The sequence below is a fragment of the Oncorhynchus kisutch genome, linkage group LG8 (genome assembly GCF_002021735.2).
Source record: "Oncorhynchus kisutch isolate 150728-3 linkage group LG8, Okis_V2, whole genome shotgun sequence".
Taxonomy (NCBI): domain Eukaryota; kingdom Metazoa; phylum Chordata; class Actinopteri; order Salmoniformes; family Salmonidae; genus Oncorhynchus; species Oncorhynchus kisutch.
Window position 1 is genome coordinate 1,338,215 of NC_034181.2, and position 26,369 is coordinate 1,364,583.

At 39.5% G+C, this 26,369-nt stretch overlaps 1 protein-coding gene across 3 annotated transcripts in view; it reads right to left on the bottom strand.

The window, feature by feature from the left end:
- kank1a (KN motif and ankyrin repeat domains 1a) overlaps positions 1-24,235 on the bottom strand; it is a 136,334-nt gene extending 112,099 nt beyond the window's left edge. For 2 of the 3 annotated variants that reach the window (XM_031829523.1, XM_031829524.1), the window contains exon 1: positions 23,949-24,235. The gene's annotated coding sequence lies outside the window, so the exon portion shown is untranslated. The remainder of the gene's footprint in view (positions 1-23,948) is intronic. The other variant, XM_031829522.1, reaches the window with a different exon arrangement.
- Positions 24,236-26,369: the final 2,134 nt, after the last annotated feature.

The window sequence follows — 26,369 nt, forward strand, 5'->3', positions numbered from 1 at the left end:
TGTATTTGAGATTCAAAGTAGCCACCCTTTGACTTGATGACAGCGTTGCACACTCATGAGGTAGTCACATGGAATGCATTTCAATTAACAGGTGTGCCTTGTTAAAAAAAAATATTGTGTTGTGACAAGGTACAGGTGTTATACAGAAGACAGCCCTATTTGGTAAAAGACCAAGTCCATATTATGGCAAGAACAGCTCAAATAAACAAAGAGAAACAACAGTCCATCATTACTTTAAGACATGAAGGTCAGTGAATCTGGAAAATTTCAAGAACTTTTAAAGTTTCTTCAAGTCCAATCGCAAAAACCATCAAGCGCTATGATGAAACTGCCTCTCATGAGGACCGCCACAGGAAAGGAAGATCCAGAGTTACCTCTTCTGCAGAGGATAAGTTCATTAGAGTTACCAGCCTCAGAAATTGCATCCCAAATAAATGTTTAGTTCCTGTCTAGTAACAGACTAGATCTCAACATCAACTGTTCACGGTTGGGAATGCAAGTTTGTGTTCCATTTTTTGCGTGGATTCCACGAGTGCTAGCTGGCTGTACTACAGACACCAGTCGTCATCGTGGGAAAGACTCATTGTTATATTTTCGTAAAACAACTGATTGGGGTAAAGAGCCAACCTGGATACTAAGGAGATCCTGAGGGAAATCAACAAGAACCAACAGCTTTACGCTATGGAGGAACAACATACTCCTTCGTGGAAAGATCCGACCACCTCACAAAATAACTTTAACCCGACCAAAGGGACAGTAAACAAGGTCCACCGAGGACACAGACTTGGAGCGACAAGACCAAGGGGCCCCGATCGATCATCGCAAAATTTGAACACTACCAACAAAAGGAGCTGATGAAAAGCAGGGGAAGGGAGCTTAAAGGGACCAAATTCCCGTTGTAAAAGATTGTATCCGGTATAAAGAAAACAAAGGATGGATGGTAGGCGTGCCTTTATCATTGTGGACAAACTCTTTATAGATGGACAGCTATTCTGAGACAGCGCCATAACACTGTGGCTGTACTAAATTATACAGGGACTTCAGGTTGCGAAAGAAAGATTGGGAACTGTAAAAATATCTGAACATTATGAAGTGGATATGAACACACACGTACTCAACTACATGCTTGCTTACACATACGGACTTATACATACACACACCTGATCTCGCTCTCTTCTCTCACTCTCTCTTTCTCTCCTCTCCCTCTCTATTGTCGAGAATTGTTTTATAATGTAATGTGTTTATTGTTTGTCTATCTTTTATGCATTTGTCTACAGGTTTATACATGTTTACAATAAGCAAGGGGAAGATATCAGGCGTTGGGGAATTATATATATGAATAATGCAAGGTCTCTCATGATCATGTGAAACGTCAATTGCTATGGAAATGCTGGGATGTGTTTTTCAATGATGTTAAAGGTAATTATGATGCAACTATGATGGTGATACAATATGGATTACAATTATCATCATGAATATCAAGGCAATACGCTCTACATGTTACACTCAACCATGCAAATTGGCAGAGTTATTATAGTCTTACTTTTATACAGACGACAACGTACACACTCTCACTAAATCACATCCAATATCATACACATCAACCTACTCAGATTTACTACACACAATATATTGTCTCAATGTTCTAACATCTGTGGCGTTGGCTCACAGGCAAACAGGCAATGGAATAAAACAAATATTGCTAGAACCCATTTCTTGAATTCTAAATATCAGACATTTTAAAGCTCTACTTTTGACCATCATAATAACTCTGATGGCAGTAACTTTACAAGCACTAATTATGGTCAATTTAGACTGAGAATAGTATGTAGTTATGGTAAGGGGTGAAATTATAATTGTATAATTGTTATAATTGTAACGGTTTAGCAGATTTTTTTTATAAAGATTAGTCGTTACATGGATAAAAGAAAAGGAATATAACATATACTGTTTACAGGAAACTCTACATCCTTAGATGAAGTTGTGTGGGAAAAGGAATGGGGTGGTGAAATCATTTTCTGTCATGGACAAAGGAACTCAAATGTGATGATATTAATTAACAAAAATGTTGATCTGAATGTGCAAATAGTCAGGAATAGCAAGGAAAGTGGATTTTCTGTCATGGACAAAGGAATGTGATGATATTAATTAACAAAAATGTTGATCTGAATGTGCAAATAGTCAGGAATAGCAAGGAAAGTGGATTTTCTGTCATGGACAAAGGAATGTGATGATATTAATTAACAAAAATGTTGATCTTAATGTGCAAATAGTCAGGAATAGCAAGGAAAGTGGATTTTCTGTCATGGACAAAGGAATGTGATGATATTAATTAACAAAAATGTTGATCTGAATGTGCAAATAGTCAGGAATAGCAAGGAAAGTGGATTTTCTGTCATGGACAAAGGAATGTGATGATATTAATTAACAAAAATGTTGATCTGAATGTGCAAATAGTCAGGAATAGCAAGGAAAGTGGATTTTCTGTCATGGACAAAGGAATGTGATGATATTAATTAACAAAAATGTTGATCTGAATATGCAAATAGTCAGGAATAGCAAGGAAAGTGGATTTTCTGTCATGGACAAAGGAATGTGATGATATTAATTAACAAAAATGTTGATCTGAATATGCAAATAGTCAGGAATAGCAAGGAAAGTGGATTTTCTGTCATGGACAAAGGAATGTGATGATATTAATTAACAAAAATGTTGATCTGAATATGCAAATAGTCAGGAATAGCAAGGAAAGTGGATTTTCTGTCATGGACAAAGGAATGTGATGATATTAATTAACAAAAATGTTGATCTGAATATGCAAATAGTCAGGAATAGCGAAAGGAAAGTGGATCTTTTTGAATATGAAAGTGGAAAACAAAGCGATTTGGTACATTAATCTATATGGTCCAAATCAAGATGATCCATACTTCATTTATACCAATTTATCGAACTTACAGGCAACAAATGATCAAATCTTTATGGAAGGAGACTATAACACAGTGTTAAGTACCTCAATGGACCATAAAGGTAATCACTCTACAAACTATCATCACCGTGCCCTTAAGGAAATCACAAATATTATGGACACATTAGAAATAGTGGATATTTGGAGGCTAAAAAACCCCGACCTAGTGAGATATACATGGAGGAGACTTAATCAAGCTAGTCGTCTTGACTACTTTCTTGTCTCCTTCATCAAAGGTTAAAAAAGTTTTAATAGGAGACAGAATGTGATCAAATCATCATCTAATTGGTCTTCACATAACTATTATAGATTTTCCACATGGACGGGGGATATTGGAAATTTAATCAAAGTTTACTGGAGGACAACTTATTTTTAATAAAGGCAAAATAATTTAACCTAATTTTTCCAGTATAATATAGGTTCAGCAAATCCCCTTATTGTTTGGGATACCTTTAAATGTACCTTCAGGGGTCATTCAATTCAATATTCATCAATAATATAGGGCGGTTTCTGGCTAAAGAGACAAGACTAACAAGGGAAATCCATGAACTAATAGTACAGGTAAGATAGCAATAAAAACTATACTACAGAGATACAACATAAGTTAGAGGAAAAACAAAAAGAACTTGAGTAACTTATTCCAGAACGATCTAATGTAATCTATTACAAAAATAAAGCCAACTGGATGGAATATGGAGAAAAATGCACAAAATTCTTCCTGAATCTCCAATACAGGAACACTACCAAAAAGAATGAGCAGAAACTCGTTACTGAAAACGGAGTCATCTATGATTCTCCAAATTATATTTTAAAAGAGGAAGCTAATTATTTTAGGCAGACGTTAACTTTTCCATCTCATCCTCTCCCACTGAATGAAGATTACGGTAAGGAATTCTTTCCAAATATATATATTTTTTTAATTAACAAATGTACAGAAAGATCAGTGTGAAGGCCAAATTACAGAAGAACTTCTTGAGGCTATTAATTCCTTTCAGTCTAGAAAAAACCCAGGGCTTGATGGCATACCGGTAGAGGTATATCAAACCTTGTTTGATATACTGAAAACTCCATTATTAGATTGTTTTAACTACTCCTATAGAAATGGTAGTCTGTCAGGTACTCAGCAGGAAGGTCTGGTTTCTCTATTATTAAAAAAGACCCAGGTGGCAAATATAAAGACCCAGTCTATCTAAAAAAAACTGGAGGCCCCAACTTCAATGTTGTGATGCAAAAATACTAGCGAAATGCATAGCACTCAGAATTAAAAGGGTTTTACAAGGTATTGTTCATCCTGATCAAACAGGTTTTTTACATGGACGATACATTGGATATAAAATACGACAACTAATAGAAATAATAGAACAACAAGAAACATCTAAGCCAGGCCTGGTATTTATAGCGGATTTTGAAAAGGCATTTGATAAAGTAAGACTGGATTTTATTTACAAATGCCTGGATATTTTCAATTGAGGTGATTCTCTTATAAAAAATGATATATAGCAACCCCATGTGTAAAATAGTAAATAATGGCTACTTCTCAGAGAGTTTTGAATTGTCAAGAGGAGTTAAACAAGGGTGTCCGCTGTCACCATATCTATTTATTATGGCCATTGAAATGCTAGCTATTAAAATCAGATCCAATAACAACATTAGAGGATTAGAAATCCAAGGCTTAAAAACAAAGGAGTTGATGTATGCCGATGACTCAAGTTTTATATTAAGTCCGCAAGCTAGATCCCTGCAATGTCTCATTAAAGATATCTTAATAACAATATTACGTATTGGATCCTTAAAAAATACAACTTTTACATTACCTTTCAGTTTACTTATAAAATGGTCTGATGGTGAAGTAGGCATACTCTGTATTCATATCACAAAAAATATAAATAAGCTCTCCACAATGAATTTCAATAGAAAAATTGTAAAAGTAGACAAGATCCTGCAACCATGGAGAGGTAAATACCTGTCTATTTATGGAAAAATTGCCCTGATTAACTCCTTAGTCATATCTCAGTTTACTCACTTACTTATGGCGCTGCCTACTCCAGATGATTCATTTGTCAAATCATATGAGCAAAAAAATATTTATCTTTATCTGGGACACTAAACCAAACAAGATAAAGCTTGCCTATCTGTATAAGGAATATGAATTGGGTGGGTTGAGATTATTGAATATAAAAGCACTTAACCTCTCTCTAAAAGCTTCACTCATTCAAAAGTTTTATTTGAACCCTAAATGGTTCTCAAATAGATTACTAAGAAAAGCTCATCCATTGTTTAAAAATGGCCTTTTTGCAGATTGTATTCGAATAATTGCAAATGATACTTAGAAAAAATTATCTCTCTTTTTCAAACAAACATTGCAGAGCTGGCTAATATTATGGCTGAACTCAAATGTGCTGGTTGATATAATACCTGTATTTATGGGAAAAATGTTTGTTTGAAAAGGGTATTTTATTCATAAATGATATTATCACAGAACAGTGCAAACCGGCTCTACCCAGAATAGAAAGAGGAGTGGGAAGCCTCGGTGCACAACCGAGCAAGAGGACAAGTACATTAGAATGTCTAGTATGAGAAACAAATGCCTCACAAGCCCTCAATTGGCAGCTTCATGAAATAGTACCCACAAAACACCAGTCTCACCATCAACAGTGAAGAGGCGACTCTGGGATGCTGGCCTTCTATATATAGTTTGGGAAACACTGGTTTAGTTCTCAAGCTCTACACTTCAGTCTATTATAATACTCTGAGATATTTGTACTACTCTGGGGCTGTTACTACTGTACTACTCTGGGGCTGTTACTACTGTACTACTCTGGGGCTGTTACTACTGTACTACTCTGGGGCTGTTACTACTGTACTACTCTGGGGTTATTACTCTGGGGTTATTACTCTGGGGTATATAGTAATATATCCCCTTCTCTATCTGCCTCAGGCCCTGATCACATCACACGGATCCAGTATTATGAAGGACCAGAAGATTTCAATACAAACACAAAACCTGGTTTGCTACAGTCTGTCTCATTGACACGCTAACCAGAATACGGCAATAATAACAATGACTGAAAACATTCTAAACCTAGCAGTTATACAGTAGTAGTATCCATCCTAGACCTAGCCCGACGTTAACAACATCAGTTGTTGAATCCACCCCAGACCTCATTGTGACTGTAAATCTGGTTAATCCAGGCAGTGGAGATTTAACAAGTTGCTTAACATTTTGCCAGGCCTTTGATCTCCGAAAGAAAACACTTCCTGGTTAAATATAGGCTTTTATTGCTTCATCAAGACTCTGAAGTTGAACGCACTTCCATATAAGGCTCCAACTACTGTATGCACACCCAGTCCAACTACAGTATGCACACCCAGTCCAACTACTGTATACACACCCAGTCCAACTACAGTATACACACCCAGTCCAACTACAGTATGCACACCCAGTCCAACAACAGTATGCACACCCAGTCCAACTACAGTATACACACCCAGTCCAACTACAGTATGCACACCCAGTCCAACTACAGTATGCACACCCAGTCCAACTACAGTATGCACACCCAGTCCAACTACAGTATACACACCCAGTCCAACTACAGTATGCACACCCAGTCCAACTACAGTATGCACACCCAGTCCAACTACAGTATACACACCCAGTCCAACTACAGTATGCACACCCAGTCCAACTACAGTATGCACACCCAGTCCAACTACAGTATGCACACCCAGTCCAACTACAGTATACACACCCAGTCCAACTACAGTATGCACACCCAGTCCAACTACAGTATGCACACCCAGTCCAACTACAGTATACACACCCAGTCCAACTACAGTATACACACCCAGTCCAACTACAGTATGCACACCCAGTCCAACTACTGTATACACACCCAGTCCAACTACAGTATGCACACCCAGTCCAACTACTGTATACACACCCAGTCCAACTACTGTATACACACCCAGTCCAACTACTGTATACACACCCAGTCCAACTACTGTATACACACCCAGTCCAACTACAGTATGCACACCCAGTCCAACTACAGTATACACACCCAGTCCAACTACAGTATACACACCCAGTCCAACTACTGTATACACACCCAGTCCAACTACTGTATACACACCCAGTCCAACTACTGTATGCACACCCAGTCCAACTACAGTATACACACCCAGTCCAACTACAGTATGCACACCCAGTCCAACTACAGTATACACACCCAGTCCAACTACAGTATACACACCCAGTCCAACTACTGTATACACACCCAGTCCAACTACAGTATACACACCCAGTCCAACTACTGTATACACACCCAGTCCAACTACTGTATACACACCCAGTCCAACTACTGTATGCACACCCACTCCAACTACTGTATACACACCCAGTCCAACTACAGTATACACACCCAGTCCAACTACAGTATGCACACCCAGTCCAACTACTGTATACACACCCAGTCCAACTACAGTATACACACCCAGTCCAACTACTGTATACACACCCAGTCCAACTACTGTATACACACCCAATCCAACTACAGTATACACACCCAGTCCAACTACTGTATACACACCCAATCCAACTACAGTATACACACCCAATCCAACTACTGTATACACACCCAATCCAACTACTGTATACACACCCAGTCCAACTACTGTATACACACCCAGTCCAACTACTGTATACACACCCAATCCAACTACAGTATACACACCCAATCCAACTACTGTATACACACCCAATCCAACTACTGTATACACACCCAATCCAACTACTGTATACACACCCAGTCCAACTACTGTATACACACCCAGTCCAACTACTGTATACACACCCAATCCAACTACAGTATACACACCCAATCCAACTACTGTATACACACCCAATCCAACTACTGTATACACACCCAATCCAACTACTGTATACACACCCAGTCCAACTACTGTATACACACCCAGTCTAACTACTGTAGACACACAGTAACTACTGTAGAAATCCAGTGTAACTACTGTAGAAATCCAGTGTAACTACTATAGACACAGTCTAACTACTGTACACACAGTGTTAATATTAAATCAAATTGTATTTGTCACATGCGCCAAATACAACAGGTCTAGCTAGACCTTAGAGTGAAATGCTTACTTACAAGCCCGTAACCAACGATGCAGTTTTAGAAAATACCATTTTTTAAAAAGTAAGCGACGAGAATAACAAATAATTCTCATCTCTTACTTTTTTAAATGTTATTTTCTAAAACTGTTAAAAACAGGTGTTAGCGGTATAGAGTCAATGTCCGGGGCACTGGTGTCGAGGTAATATGTACATGTTGGTAGAGTTATTAAAGTGACTATGCATAGATATAACAGAGAGTAGCAGCAGCGTAGAAGAGAGGGGGGGGGGGCAATGCAAATAGTCTGGGTAGCCATTTGATTAGATGTTCAGGAGTCTTATGGCTTGGGTTAGAAGCTGTTTAGAAGCCTCTTGGACCTAGACTTGGTGCTCCGGTACCGCTTGCCGTGGGGTAGCAGAGAGAACAGTCTATGAGTAGGGTGGCTGGAGTCGTTGACAATTTTTAGGGCCTTCCTCTGACACCGCCTGGTATAGAGGTTCTGGATGGCAGGAAGCTTGGCCCTGGTGATGTACTGGGCCGTATTCACTACCCTCTGTAGCGCCTTGCGGTTGGAGGCCGAGCAGTTGCCATACCAGGCGGTGATGCTCTCGATGGTGCAGCTGTATAATTATCCTTTTGAGGATCTGAGGACCCATGCCAAATCTTTTCAGTCTCCTGAGGGGGAATAGGTTTTGTCGTGCCCTCTTCACGACTGTCACCTGGACTCCATCACTTCCTTGATTACCTGCCCTATTTATGTCACACCCTTAAATTCCTTCCCCAGGCCTTATTGTTTCAGATTCATGTGCTGTTAGTGTTTCATGTTTGTATTATATTCCATTTATGTGATTAAATATTCACTCCCTGTACTTGCTTCCCGACTCTCAGCGCACATCGTTACACTGGGGCTCCGTTCACGAACACAAACAGGCCCCCAGCAACACAATTAGACCGAATCATGATAAAGAAAAAGCTAAACAGGCCCTAAACAGAGAGTACACAGCGGCAGAATGCCTAACCACTGTGACAGACTCAAAATGAAGGAAAGCTCTGTCTATGTACAAACTCAGTGAGCATAGCCTTGCTATTGAGAAAGGTCGCAGAAGACAGACCAAGCTCTCAAAATACAAGTTATGTCCACACTGCCCACAAAATGAGGTAGAAGCTGAGCTGCACTTCCTAACCTCCTGCCAAATGTATGACGATATTAGAGAGACATATTTCCCTCAGATTACACAGATACAAAGTTATTTGATCACCATGGGACAGGGACCTTCTTGAAGAGGAGGAGGAATCCATTCTTTGATCAGGACAGGGACCTTCTTGAAGAGGAGGCTTCCGTTCTTTGATCAGGACAAGGACCTTCATGAAGAGGAGGAGGAATCCGTTCTTTGATCACCATGGGACAGGGGCCTTCTTGAAGAGGAGGAGGAATCCGTTCTTTGATCACCATGGGACAGGGACCTTCTTGAAGAGGAGGAGGAATCCGTTCTTTGATCACCATGGGACAGGGACCTTCTTGAAGAGGAGGAGGAATCCGTTCTTTGATCACCATGGGACAGGGATCTTCTTGAAGAGGAGGAGGAATCCGTTCTTTGATCACCATGGGACAGGGGCCTTCTTGAAGAGGAGGAGGAATCCGTTCTTTGATCACCATGGGACAGGGATCTTCTTGAAGAGGAGGAGGAATCCGTTCTTTGATCACCATGGGACAGGGATCTTCTTGAAGAGGAGGAGGAATCCGTTCTTTGATCACCATGGGACAGGGGCCTTCTTGAAGAGGAGGAGGAATCCGTTCTTTGATCACCATGGGACAGGGATCTTCTTGAAGAGGAGGAGGAATCCGTTCTTTGACCACCATGGGACAGGGGCCTTCTTGAAGAGGAGGAGGAATCCGTTCTTTGATCACCATGGGACAGGGATCTACTCAGCAAGGCGTCAATTTAGAAGCCACTGCCATTCTATTCCATATTATATTCACACCCAGCGGCAGATCTGAAGTGTGTGTGTGTTTATTTTATTTAACCTTTATTTTAACAGGGAATAAATGCTGAGACCAAGGTCTGGTCTATAGATGAGCCCTGTCTGGCACCACATTACACATCAAAATACAATAAACACATGAAAATACATGTTATTATACACAACATTACATAAAAACAAAACACATTCATAAAAAAAGACACCTTCAGTAAAAGTGTGTGTGTGTGTGTGTGTGTGTGTGTTGTACCAACCAACATCAGTGTCTTCCTGCACCAGTTTAGTGACAAAGCCCCAGTCTGTGTTTCAGTGGAAAACACCCATGTAATGTTGATGACCCACACACACACAAAATGTACCAAGGATCCCCATTAGTTCCTGCCAAGGCAACAGCTAGTCTTCCTGGGGTTTATTATGGATCCCCATTAGTTCCTCTACTCTACCACTAGATATCTACAATACAACACATTATTACATCACTACTCTACAACACATTATTACACCACTACATATCTACAATAAAACACATTATTACACCACTACTCTACCACTACATATCTACAATACAACACATTATTACACCACTACATATCTACAATACAACACATTATTACACCACTACTCTACCACTACATATCTACAATACCACACATTATTACACCACTACTCTACCACTACATATCTACAATACGACACATTATTACACCACTACATATCTACAATACGACACATTATTACACCACTACTCTACAATACATTATTACACCACTACTCTACCACTACATATCTACAATACAACACATTATTACACCACTACATATCTACAATACAACACATTATTACACCACTACTCTACCACTACATATCTACAATACAACACATTATTACACCACTACAATACAACACATTATTACACCACTACATATCTACAATACAACACATTATTACACCACAACACATTATTACACCACTACATATCTACAATACAACACATTATTACACCACTACATATCTACAATACAACACATTATTACACCACTACTCTACCACTACATATCTACAATACAACACATTATTACACCACTACTCTACCACTACATATCTACAATACAACACATTATTACCCCACTACTCTACCACTACATATCTACAATACAACACATTATTACCCCACTACTCTACCACTACATATCTACAATACAACACATTACACCACTACATATCTACAATACAACACATTATTACACCACTACTCTACCACTACATATCTACAATACAACACATTATTACACCACTACTCTACCACTACATATCTACAATACAACACGTTATTACAACACTACTCTACCACTACATATCTACAATACATTATAACACCACTACTCTACCACTACATATCTACAATACAACACATTACACCACTACTCTACAATACATTATTACACCACTACTCTACCACTACATATCTACAATACAACACATTATTAAACCACTACTCTACCACTACATATCTACAATACAACACGTTATTACAACACTACTCTACCACTACATATCTACAATACAACACATTATTACACCACTACTCTACCACAACATATCTGCAATACAATACATTATTACACCACTACTCTACCACTACATATCTACAATACAACACATTATTACACCACTACTCTACCACTACATATCTACAATACAACACATTATTACACCACTACTCTACCACTACATATCTACAATACAACACGTTATTACAACACTACTCTACCACTACATATCTACAATAAAACACATTACACCACTACATATCTACAATACAACACATTATTAAACCACTACTCTACCACTACATATCTACAATACAACACATTATTACACCACTACAATACAACACATTATTACACCAATACAATACAACACATTATTACACCACTACATATCTACAATACAACACATTATTACCCCACTACTCTACCACTACATATCTACAATACATTATAACACCACTACTCTACCACAACATATCTACAATACAACACATTATTACACCACTACATATCTACAATACATTATTACCCCACTACTCTACCACTACATATCTACAATACAACACATTATTACACCACTACAATACAACACATTATTACACCACTACAATACAACACTACTCTACCACTACATATCTACAATACAACACATTATTACACCACTACATATCTACAATACGACACATTATTACACCACTACTCTACAATACATTATTACACCACTACATATCTACAATACGACACATTATTACACCACTACATATCTACAATACGACACATTACTACCCCACTACTCTACCACTACATATCTACAATACAACACATTATTACACCACTACTCTACCACTACATATCTACAATACAACACATTATTACACCACTACTCTACCACTACATATCTACAATACAACACGTTATTACACCACTACTCTACCACTACATATCTACAATACATTATAACACCACTACATATCTACAATATAACACATTATTACACCACTACTCTACCACTACATATCTACAATAAAACACATTATTAAACCACTACTCTACCACTACATATCTACAATACATTATTACACCACTACTCTACCACTACATATCTACAATACAACACGTTATTACACCACTACTCTACCACTACATATCTACAATACATTATAACACCACTACTCTACCACTACATATCTACAATACAACACATTATAACACCACTACAATACAACACTTTATTACCCCACTACTCTACCACTACATATCTACAATACAACACATTATTACACCACTACTCTACCACTACATATCTACAATACAACACATTATTACACCACTACATATCTACAATACAACACATTATTACACCACTACTCTACCACTACATATCTACAATACAACACGTTATTACACCACTACTCTACCACTACATATCTACAATACATTATAACACCACTACATATCTACAATATAACACCAATACTCTACCACTACATATCTACAATAAAACACATTATTAAACCACTACTCTACCACTACATATCTACAATACAACACATTATTACACCACTACTCTACCACTACATATCTACAATACAACACGTTATTACACCACTACTCTACCACTACATATCTACAATACATTATAACACCACTACTCTACCACTATATATCTACAATACAACACATTACTACACCACTACATATCTACAATACAACACATTATAACACCACTACAATACAACACATTATTACCCCACTACTCTACCACTACATATCTACAATACAACACATTATTACCCCACTACTCTACCACTACAATACAACACATTATTACCCCACTACTCTACCACTACATATCTACAATACAACACATTATTACACCACTACTCTACCACTACATATCTACAATACAACACATTATTACCCCACTACTCTACCACTACATATCTACAATACAACACATTATTACCCCACTACTCTACCACTACATATCTACAATACAACACATTATTACCCCACTACTCTACCACTACATATCTACAATACAACACATTATTACCCCACTACTCTACCACAACATATCTGCAATACAACACTACTCTACCACAACATATCTACAATACAACACATTATTACACCACTACATATCTACAATACATTATAACACCACTACTCTACCACTACATATCTACAATACAACACATTATTACACCACTACTCTACTACTACATATCTACAATACAACACATTATTACACCACTACAATACAACACATTATTACACCACTACATATCTACAATACAACACATTATTACCCCACTACTCTACCACTACATATCTACAATACAACACATTATTACACCACTACAATACAACACATTATTACACCACTACATATCTACAATACAACACATTATTACCCCACTACTCTACCACTACATATCTACAATACAACACATTATTACACCACTACAATACAACACTACTCTACCACTACATATCTACAATACAACACATTATTACACCACTACTCTACCACTACATATCTACAATACAACACATTATTACCCCACTACTCTACCACTACATATCTACAATACAATACATTATAACACCACTACTCTAGCACAACATATCTGCAATACAACACTACTCTACCACTACATATCTACAATACAACACATTATTACACCACTACATATCTACAATACAACACATTATTACACCACTACTCTACCACAACATATCTGCAATACAACACATTATTACCCCACTACTCTACCACTACATATCTACAATACATTATAACACCACTACTCTAGTACAACATATCTACAATACAACACTACTCTACCACAACATATCTGCAATACAACACATTATTACCCCACTACTCTACCACTACATATCTACAATACATTATAACACCACTACTCTACCACAACATATCTACAATACAACACATTATTACACCACTACATATCTACAATACAACACATTATTACACCACTACTCTACCACAACATATCTACAATACAACACATTATTACACCACTACATATCTACAATACATTATTACACCACTACTCTACCACTACATTCCTACAATACAACACATTATTACACCACTACATATCTACAATACATTATTACACCACTACTCTACCACTACATATCTACAATATAACACATTATTACACCACTACTCTACCACAACATATCTGCAATACAACACTACTCTACCACTACATATCGACAATACAACACATTATTACACCACTACAATACAACACATTATTACACCACTACAATACAACACTACTCTACCACTACATATCTACAATATAACACATTATTACACCACTACAATACAACACATTATTACACCACTACTCTACCACAACATATCTACAATACAACACATTATTACACCACTACTCTACCACTACATATCTACAATATAACACATTATTACACCACTACAATACCACTACTCTACCACTACATATCTACAACACATTATTACACCACTACATATCTACAATACAACACATTATTACACCACTACATATCTACAATACAACACAGTATTACACCACTACTCTACCACTACATATCTACAATACAACACATTATTACACCACTACTCTAACACTACATATCTACAATACAACACATTATTACCCCACTACTCTACCACTACATATCTACAATACAACACATTATTACACCACTACTCTACCACTACATATCTACAATACAACACATTATTACACCACTACTCTACCACAACATATCTACAATACAACACATTATTACACCACTACTCTACCACTACATATCTACAATACAACACATTATTACACCACTACTCTACCACTACATATCTACAATACGACACATTATTACACCACTACATATCTACAATACGACACATTATTACACCACTACTCTACAATACATTATTACACCACTACTCTACCACTACATATCTACAATACAACACATTATTACACCACTACTCTACCACTACATATCTACAATACAACACATTATTACACCACTACATATCTACAATACAACACATTATTACACCACTACTCTACCACTACATATCTACAATACGACACATTATTACACCACTACTCTACCACTACATATCTACAATACAACACATTATTACCCCACTACTCTACCACTACATATCTACAATACAACACATTATTACCCCACTACTCTACCACAACATATCTACAATACAACACATTATTACCCCACTACTCTACCACTACATATCTACAATACATTATAACACCACTACTCTAGTACAACATATCTACAATACAACACTACTCTACCACTACATATCTACAATACAACACATTATTACACCACTACATATCTACAATACAACACATTATTACACCACTACTCTACCACAACATATCTGCAATACAACACATTATTACCCCACTACTCTACCACTACATATCTACAATACAACACATTATTACACCACTACTCTACCACTACATATCTACAATACGACACATTATTACACCACTACTCTACCACTACATATCTACAATACAACACATTATTACACCACTACATATCTACAATACAACACATTATTACACCACAACACATTATTACACCACTACATATCTACAATACAACACATTATTACACCACAACACATTATTACCCCACTACTCTACCACTACATATCTACAATACCACTGGTATTGAGACTACTAACGGAGTTATGGTACATACAGAGCACTAATGGAGTTATGGTACTTAGACTACTAATGTAAATATGGTACATACAGACTGGTACAGACTACTAATGGAGTTATGGTACATGGAACTCCAGGAATTTCCTAAATAGCTGTCAAGGATCTCCTATTGGTTCCTTGTTACAGCTTTTCATCATTGCATCAAAGGTAATAGCTCCGTGTCAGGAAGAGATATTATGAAGAGATGGAACTGAACTTTTTGACCACTGGGAAAATCTAAAAATTACACCCTGTGGATAGTCCAAACGCTAACATATTCTACAAATAGAGACCAGAGACCCTGCCCCTCCAGTCCTGATCTTTACACCCTGTGGATAGTCCAAACGCTAACATATTCTACAAATAGAGATCAGAGACCCCGCCCCTCCAGTCCTGATCTTTACACCCTGTGGATAGTCCAAACGCTAACATATTCTACAAATAGAGATCAGAGACCCCGCCCCTCCAGTCCTGATCTTTACACCCTGTGGATAGTCCAAACGCTAACATAATCTACAAATAGAGACCAGCCAAGTTGTGTTCCAGATGGGACATAATTTGTCTTTACACCTAAACACCATCAGAATGCATAGCTAGCAGTGCACTGGAATGAAATTCACTCTCATGGGATGGGTGGCCAGAAAAAGGAACTGAAAGTTTACCCCAATAAGCCAGGAATATGACTGCATTGAGGCATACTGTATGTGTGCTTCCATGGCTACATTCACCATGCCACTGCCTATTAAATTTGTTCAGTTAGCAAACACGACAGCTCATCCTCCAGTGCCTTTATCACAGTCAACACACCTATACTGACTGGACAAAACATTAAGTACACCTGCTCTTTCCATGATAGACTGACGAGGTGAATCCAGGTGAAAGCTATGATCCCTTATTGATGTCACTAAATCCACGTCAAAATCAGTTTAGATGAATGGGAGGTGACAGGTTAAAGAAGGATTTTTTTTTAGCTTTCAGACAATTGAGACATGGATTGTGTATGTGCCATTCAGAGGGTGAATGGGAAAGACAAAACATTTAAGTGCCTTTGAACGGGGTATGGTAGTAGGTACCAGGCGCACCGGTTTGTGTCAAGAACCTCAACACTGTTGGGTTTTTCATGCTCAACAGTTTCCTGTGTGTATCAAGAATGGTCCACCACCCAAAGGACAGCCAGCCAACTTGACACAACTTGGACCAGCATCCCTGTGGAACGCTTTCGACACCTTGTAGAGTCAACATGGACCAGCATCTCCGTGGAGTGCCTTTGCCCCATGGCAAAATGCATAGAATTGCAGGAAATTAGCTTTAAAACAGCTAAATGTTCTCTCAGTCTCATGGTGAAATGTGACTCATTTCAGGAAACTAGGAAACTACTTCACTAGGGTCACTAATTCACAGGAGAGACATTTGAAAGTAAACTGTCTTTTTTAAATCAAAATACTTGTTTTTGCAGAAATTCCTTCTGTAACATGTGAACTTTCATGTGGCTTAATATCAAACTTGTATGTCATCTGTAAATACAAATAAAATAGTTAAATTACGAGCCTTGTTGGTTCAACCACAGAAAAAGTCAGCAACCTTCCAGTTGACCATGATTGGCTGAGATAATGAGTGGGCTGGACATGCCGAGAGATGAGTTCGGATTGGTCTGCCATGTAGAACGCTTCTGTCTATTGGAGCTGGTCAGTATGTGTAGGTAATCCTGTCTAATGCTGCTTTTTCTTTATGTATCACATAGTAGAACTGTATAAGTGTTGCTCTCCACTTTCTGGACGACCGAGTTGAAATCACTGGAATTAGAGTATGATAGCTAAGGAGATTGAGGAAACACCTGTCTCTGGATTACATCTTCAAACTAAGGGCAACCATGGTATCCGTGGAAGGGAGAAGCGTCCATCCATGATGTATACGGGTAAGATAGTCTAGCAAGCTACATTTTCAGATATGACATGTTTCTAATTTCGACAGAAGTTGTTTTCATTTCAAGTTAAAGTGCATTGTTAGCTCGCTAGCTAACGTTACGTGTATGATCTTCTTATTCGTATCTCAGAGCCATTTGGATTGCTAGTTATAGCCTAATGTTAGCTAGCTAACATTGAACCTGGTTGGTTAGCTACCTGCAGATTCCCTCAGGGTAGTAACATCATCAGTTGGGATTATGGTTCATTATTTACCTAGATAGCTAGCTGCATGTTTCAACAAAAGACTCCACTATGCAAGTAACCATTTCAATAGAATGTTTATGACGTCACTGCGACAACTGTCGATAGACGTAGCTGGTAAATTCTCTCTGGTTATCTACGCTGATATCAGAGCACTCTCATCTCAGTGTGCCAGAGCACAGAATAACTGATGAATTTACAAAACGCTCAACACCCGTTGAATACGGCCGGTGTCAGTAAACGTTGGCAAAAAAGTGTAAATTGCGCCAGCAGCACAGTTGCAGTCACCAACGCTTTGGATAACATAAAAACAGCCTAACCAGCTCTGCTAGGGGGAGTAAAATGGTCAGAGTGAGGTGTTCTCTCATTTGTGTCTGGAAGTAGCCAGCAAACTAGCCAAAATTAGCCAGTTATATTGGGTGCTTGACTGCTGTTGTTTGGACAGAACGCTCAGATCAACCCTTAAAGAGATGGGTGGGGCCAAAGCTTTTAAGAGGGTGTGAACGATGCTGAATGGGTGTAGACAAAGAAGAGCCCCCCCCCCCACCTCCTGCAAGCCCACCCACCAATGAATGTCTGGCCACACCACGGATACAGACGCACAGCTGTCTACCTCAGTTACAGAATACTGCTGGCCTATAAAAAACATTTGTGGGAGAAGGACGGTTTCCAAATGACTCCTTGTTGAAATGTTTAAATGCGTCCAAGCCCTGTATAAAGGAGGTCTGATACGATCAACAGTGTTCATTTACATCGTCTGTTATGGATCCAAGTCACTGACAATTCCTATCAGCACAGCATAATAAGGCTTTGTGGCCATCTGCCTCACAGTGTATCAGGCTGGGGGATGGGGGGGGGGGGGGGGCAATGATACACCACCACCATAGTACAGAACTGTCCCATGTCATCCTATAGTACAGACCTGTCCCATGTCATCCTATAGTACAGAACTGTCCCATGTTATCCTATAGTACAGAACTGTCCCATGTTATCCTATAGTACAGAACTGTCCCATGTTATCCTATAGTACAGAACTGTCCCATGTTATCCTATAGTACAGAACTGTCCCATGTTATCCTATAGTACAGAACTGTCCCATGTTATCCTATAGTACAGAACTGTCCCATGTTATCCTATAGTACAGAACTGTCCCATGTTATCCTATAGTACAGAACTGTCCCATGTTATCCTATAGTACAGAACTGTCCCATGTTATCTTGGTATGGCTGGGAAAGCCTACAGGAAACACCATATAAGCTACATGCAAATACACAAACCTGTTTAGGAAATATACCTGTACAACAACTACAGGTCACCTAATGTTAAATGTAGCATTATAACCACCCACTAAGGTCCAACATGTTAAATGTAGCATTATAACCACCCACTAAGGTCCAACATGTTAAATGTAGCATTATAACCACCCACTAAGGTCCAACATGTTAAATGTAGCATTATAACCACCCACTAAGGTCCAACATGTTAAATGTAGCATTAACACCCGCCATCTGCAGGTAGATTTTGGCATTGGTGGGTAAGAGCTCTACTTCAGCAGCCACGTTGGCGAGTGGTCAGGGCTCCACAGTGCCAGCATTTCGCTGCCATTTGTTAATAAAAAAATATGATCACATTTATAGTAAAATAAATGCTGCAGTAGCTGTTTTCAAAGTATTTCTGCTGTTTTGTTTCATAGCTGGTAAATTAATCGCACAAAGTCAAAAACGATGTATCCTATAGCCTCGCACTGCAACCAGTGTTGCCATTTTCACAATTTTCCCGCCAAATCGGGCTATTTTGAAACGATGTCGCCGGAGAAAATGTATTGGTCGCAGGTTGTGGGTTTTGGGCTACTTCTAAATTTACCAGTTGTAGTTAGGGCTATTTAACATGTCATTATGGAGACTACTGTTTACCAGTTGTTGGTAGGGCTATTTAACATGTCCTTATGGAGACTACTGTTTACCAGTTGTAGTTAGGGCTATTTAACATGTCATTATGGAGACTACTGTTTACCAGTTGTTGGTAGGGCTATTTAACATGTCATTATGGAGACTACTGTTTACCAGTTGTAGTTAGGGCTATTTAACATGTCATTATGGAGACTACTGTTTACCAGTTGTTGGTAGGGCTATTTAACATGTCATTATGGAGACTACTGTTTACCAGTTGTAGTTAGGGCTATTTTACATGTCATTATGGAGACTCCTGTTTACCATAAAACATTAACGCATTGGAACTGATATAACGACGACAAATAACAAGCTAATCTCGAATAATAGGCCATTTATAGTTTGTTGTCTCAACATCTTGCACATAACAATAGCACAATTTCCAGAAAATAGCCCAAAGTTGGTCCAAGTGTTTCTTGCTCAGAGATTGAGATCCTCTGTCCAACATTCAGCACTTAAACTCTCCTGTCAGATTGATCTACAGTTGTGCACATGAACAAACAGGATTTATCTACAATTATAAACTGGTTGGTTTGAACCCTGAATGCAGATTGGATGACAGCCATGGTATATCAGGCGTGTACCACAGGAATGACAAAAACATACTTTATACTGATATAATTACGTTGGTAACCAGTTTATAATAGCAAGAAGGCACCTCAGGGGTTTGTGGGGTATGGCCAATCTACCACAGCTAAGGACTATGTACAAAGAACAGCCCTTAGCCGTGGTATATTGGCCATATACCACACCTGCTCCGGCCTTATTGCTTACTCAAAGCAGTCAAAACTAATTAAATCGACATCCATTGATGGAAAATGATCTGGAGAGTTTAACAAGGGCGACGTATCTCTTCTCTTGTGTCATATTCTTAAACTCGCAAGAATTTTTATTTTGATGGAAAACCCGAATTTAGCTTCTTAGACTACATCGTTAAAAATACAGTTTAGCTAGACCTGGCAACCCTCGCTGCAACACTGTCTGATACATTTTAGCTAGACCTGGCAACCCTCGCTGCAACACGGTCATACAATTTAGCTAGACCCTGCAACCCTGGCTGCAACACTGTCTGATACATTTTAGCTAGACCTGGCAACCCTCGCTGCAACACTGTCATACAATTTAGCTAGACCCTGCAACCCTGGCTGCAACACTGTCTGATACATTTTAGCTAGGCCTGGCAACCCTGGCTGCAACACTGTCTGATACAATTTAGCTAGACCTGGCAATCCTGGCTGCAACACTGTCTGATACAATTTAGCTAGACCTGGCAACCCTGGCTGCAACACTGTCTGGCTGGGGACTGTGTTCACATGAAGAGCTGACTGAAAGATTCATTTTTAGAAGTGCTGTGCGCAGTCATAAAAGTTGGTCTAATTTACTTGAAATGAAAGTCTACTGAAGTGAGACTGTCGTTGTGTTTCTTGAATATTTACATTGTTTTGTTCACAAGCTAGGTTGTTTTTCTCCTAACATTTGACTTTCATCAGCTAGGGAAGAAAAGACAAGGCTTCTACTAGTCAGACTCAATCTCACAGGCACTAACATGACTCCAGTGACGTAACCACGGTAACCTCCCGCCCTTAAAGGGGCAGGTAAACATGTTTCTCTGTGATATTTTGGTAAGAAGTCACAAAATTAAACAATATACCACATGACTTCTTACTAGTAATACATTTATTGTTTAAGAAACAATACAAAGCACGCTCGTCAGTGTTTTTGTGTTTTGTTGGTGTCATTTTAGTGGGGGAAAATATTTGGGCTGGTAAAAAATCTACCTGCCACAGTGGCTGGTATATGAAAAAGTACATTTTATGCCCTGATTACAAGTTGGACCTTTATTTAACCACCCAGTTTAAGGTGCAACATGTTAAATGTAGCATTATAACCACCCACTAAGATCCAACATGTTAAATGTAGCATTATAACCACCCACTAAGATCCAACATGTTAAATGTAGCATTATAACCACCCACTTAGGTCCAACATGTTAAATGTAGCATTATAACGACCCACTAAGGTCCAACTTGTTAAATGTAGCATTATAACCACCCACTAAGGTCCAACATGTTAAATGTAGCATTATAACCACCCACTAAGGTCCAACATGTTAAATGTAGCATTATAACCACCCACTAAGGTCCAACATGTTAAAGGCCTAGTTATTACACTGTACTAATAGGAATGTACTAATAGGAATAATCACACATTAATAACTTTTGGGGCGGCAGGGTAGCCTAGTGGTTAGAGCGTTGGAATAGTAACCGAAAGGTTGCAAGTTCCAATCCCCGAGCTGACAAGGTACAAATCTGTCGTTCTGCCCCTGAACAGGCAGTTAACCCACTGTGCCTAGGCCATCATTGAAAATAAGAATTTGTTCTTAACTGACTTGCCTAGTTAAATAAAGGTAAAATAAAAATAAAAAACTACTGTAAAGTGTGAACCATGGGTGGATGACAGAAAGCAATAGGTTAAGTCACAAATGAACACCTATTCCCTATTTAGTGAACTACTTTGGCCCAGATCCCTACTGGAAAGTAGACTCCTGAGGGAAACCTTGTGTAGATCCCTCAGGATTTACTAGCAACAACAATGAGTCACCATCAGTCGATTCTTGTAAAAATGTCAACTCTGAAAACGCGTAGCTACCTGTACAAGTCTGTCCTGTACAACTGCGGTCCTTCAGTGGTTGTATTCGATTTAAATATATATATATTTAAAGTATTCATTTCAGCACCCCGCAGAAAGATCGCAATTGTACAGGACAAAGATAGGTACGTTTACAGAATCTTTAATAGTCATTGTTGTTGTGGGTCCAGGTATGAAAAGTCAACCCCGCGTCAGTATGAGAGACCGGAGTTCAGCGATCCTCAGCATGAATAATATCACATACTGTCTAACAGCCTACGGCATGTCATAGTCCACAAACAATCAAACTCACACCAGTTTGACTTATTCATACATTGTTTCACTTGCATTAGATGCACAATGTGTTCATGTTCAACTAAATGTTCAATAAATGCCAGATGTGTGGTTGGTGTGGTCTGTAAAACGAAAGGGCCACCTTGGAATGAAAGTCCACTTCACTACAGAAAGTGTGTTACGTATCCACGTAAAAATTAAACCTCAACAGATGAAAGACTTGTAAAGTAACTATAACAATAGAGTGTAAATAACAGCAATATGTAGAACAGGCAAATCACAACTAATGAACTACTGATCGTGTGTAGCGTTTTCATTTCTAACACACGTTTTGCTGAACACAAGAACACACCCACTGGGAATACACTGGTTGAATCAACGTTGTTTCCACGTTATTTCAATTCCATTTCAAATTGGAATAGACATTCAATTGACGTCTGTGTCCAGTAGGCAACAACAATAGGTCAATTATGTCTGATTTAATAACATAAATAAAAGGCAACTCACCGCTTCCCAATTGCACGCCAAAAAGCCACAAGTGTTTCGCAAGCAGACGCGCTCGCTTTTTTTAACGAGGCTACTTGTTTCAGGTCTTGTCCAAATCTACTGTGTTACCACGCACTTCTTATCCCCACGTGTCATGTGAACAACTAGAAAAGAAGAAGAACTTTTCGTTGATACCAAACTTCGTCAGTGAGCACACTTTCCGTGCAGTCTGCTCCGGTCTTATCTCTCCGGTCGCATTGGAGTTGTCCTTCTGCAGCATACTGCACATGCGCAGCAGCAGCCTGGTGCAACACTCTTCCTCATGGGGCCACACAACGGATCTGGACGGAGCCAGAGAGGAAGAGGAAAAGCGAGAGCTTTCACGCTCGACAAAATATTCCCAATCCGTTTCTACGGGTTTATTTTGGGCCTAAGCTTTTTCGCCTGCATTCCAGCCTTTTAAACAACGACTCCATTCTTAGGGTGGAGACATGATGAGCATCTCGTCATTATATATATATCTCTGGTGGAGGGTTTTGGAGGTGTGGAGAGGTGGAGGCAATGTTCTTTACAGGGGGTGCCGGTTCTGAGTCAATCTGCGGGGGTACAGGTTAGTCGAGGTAATTTGTACATAGGGGTAAAGTTACTATGCATAAAAATTTAACAAAATCAAATGCTATTTGTCACATGCGCCGAATACAACAGATGTGGAACTTACAGTGAAATGCTTAATTACAAGCCCTTAAACCAACAATGCAGTTTTAAGAAAATAGAGTTAAGAAAATATTTACTAAATTAACTATTTTTCACTTTAGTTTATTTAGTTTAATAACAATAATGAGGCTATATACAGGGGGTACCGGTACCGAGTCAATGTGCAGGGGTACAGGTTATTCGAGATAATTTGTACATATAGGTAGGGGTATGATTATGCATAGATAATAAACAGAGAGTAGCAGCAGTTTAAAAACAGGGGGGGGGGGGCGTCGTCAATAAAAATAGTCTGGGTGGCCATGACTTTGCGCTCCGGCACTGCTTGCCTATCAGGTATCGAGGTAAGACCAAGTGCAGACTGTGTGAAGTAACAATGTTTATTGTAACAACAGGGCAGGTTAACAACAGGTCAAGGCAGGCAGGGGTCGATAATCCAGAGTAGGAGCAAAGGTACAGGATGGCAGGCAGGCTCAGGATCAGTGAGTGGGAGGCTCAGGATCAGGGAGTGGTCAGGCAGGCTCAGGATCAGGGAGTGGTCAGGCAGCAGCAGTTTAAAAACAGGGGGGGGGGGCGTCGTCAATAAAAATAGTCTGGGTGGCCATGACTTTGCGCTCCGGCACTGCTTGCCTATCAGGTATCGAGGTAAGACCAAGTGCAGACTGTGTGAAGTAACAATGTTTATTGTAACAACAGGGCAGGTTAACAACAGGTCAAGGCAGGCAGGGGTCGATAATCCAGAGTAGGAGCAAAGGTACAGGATGGCAGGCAGGCTCAGGATCAGGGAGTGGGCAGGCTCAGGATCAGGGAGTGCACAGGCAGGCTCAGGATCAGGGAGTGGTCAGGCAGGATCAGAGAGTGGTCAGGCAGGCTCAGGATCAGGGAGTGGGCAGGCAGGCTCAGGATCAGGGAGTGGGCAGGCAGGCTCAGGATCAGGGAGTGGTCAGGCAGGCTCAGGATCGGGGAGTGGTCAGGCAGGCTCAGGATCAGGGAGTGGTCAGGCAGGGTCAGGGAGTGGTCAGGCAGGCTCAGGATCAGGGAGTGGTCAGGCAGGCGGGTACAGGGTCAGGATCAGGGAGTGGTCAGGCAGGCTCAGGATCAGGGAGTGGTCAGGCAGGCTCAGGATCGGGGAGTGGTCAGGCAGGCTCAGGATCAGGGTGTGGTCAGGCAGGCGGGTACAGGCTCAGGATCAGGGAGTGGTCAGGCAGGCTCAGGATCAGGGAGTGGTCAGGCAGGCGGGTACAGGCTCAGGATCAGGGAGTGGTCAGGCAGGAGGGTACAGGGTCAGGACAGGCAAGGGTCAGAAACCAGAGGACGAGAAAAAGAGAGGCTGGGAGAAGACAGGAGCTGACAGGACAAACGCTGGTAAACTTGACAAACAAGATGAACTGGCACAAACAGACAGAAAACACAGGTTGAAATACCCAGGGGATAAGTTGGGAAGATGGGCGACACCTGGAGGGGGTGGAGACAAGCACAAGGACGGCTGAAACAGATCAGGGTGTGACATTTTCTTTCTTTATTTTTTCTTTATCCATTATTTTACCAGATAAGTTGACTGAGAACACGTTTTCATTTGTACGCAACGACCTGGGGAATAGTTACAGGGGAGAGGAGGGGGATGAATGAGCAAATTGTAAACTGGGGATTATTAGGTGACCGTGATGGTTTGAGGGCCAGATTGGGAATTTAGCCAGGACACCGGGGTTAACACCCCTACTCTTACGATAA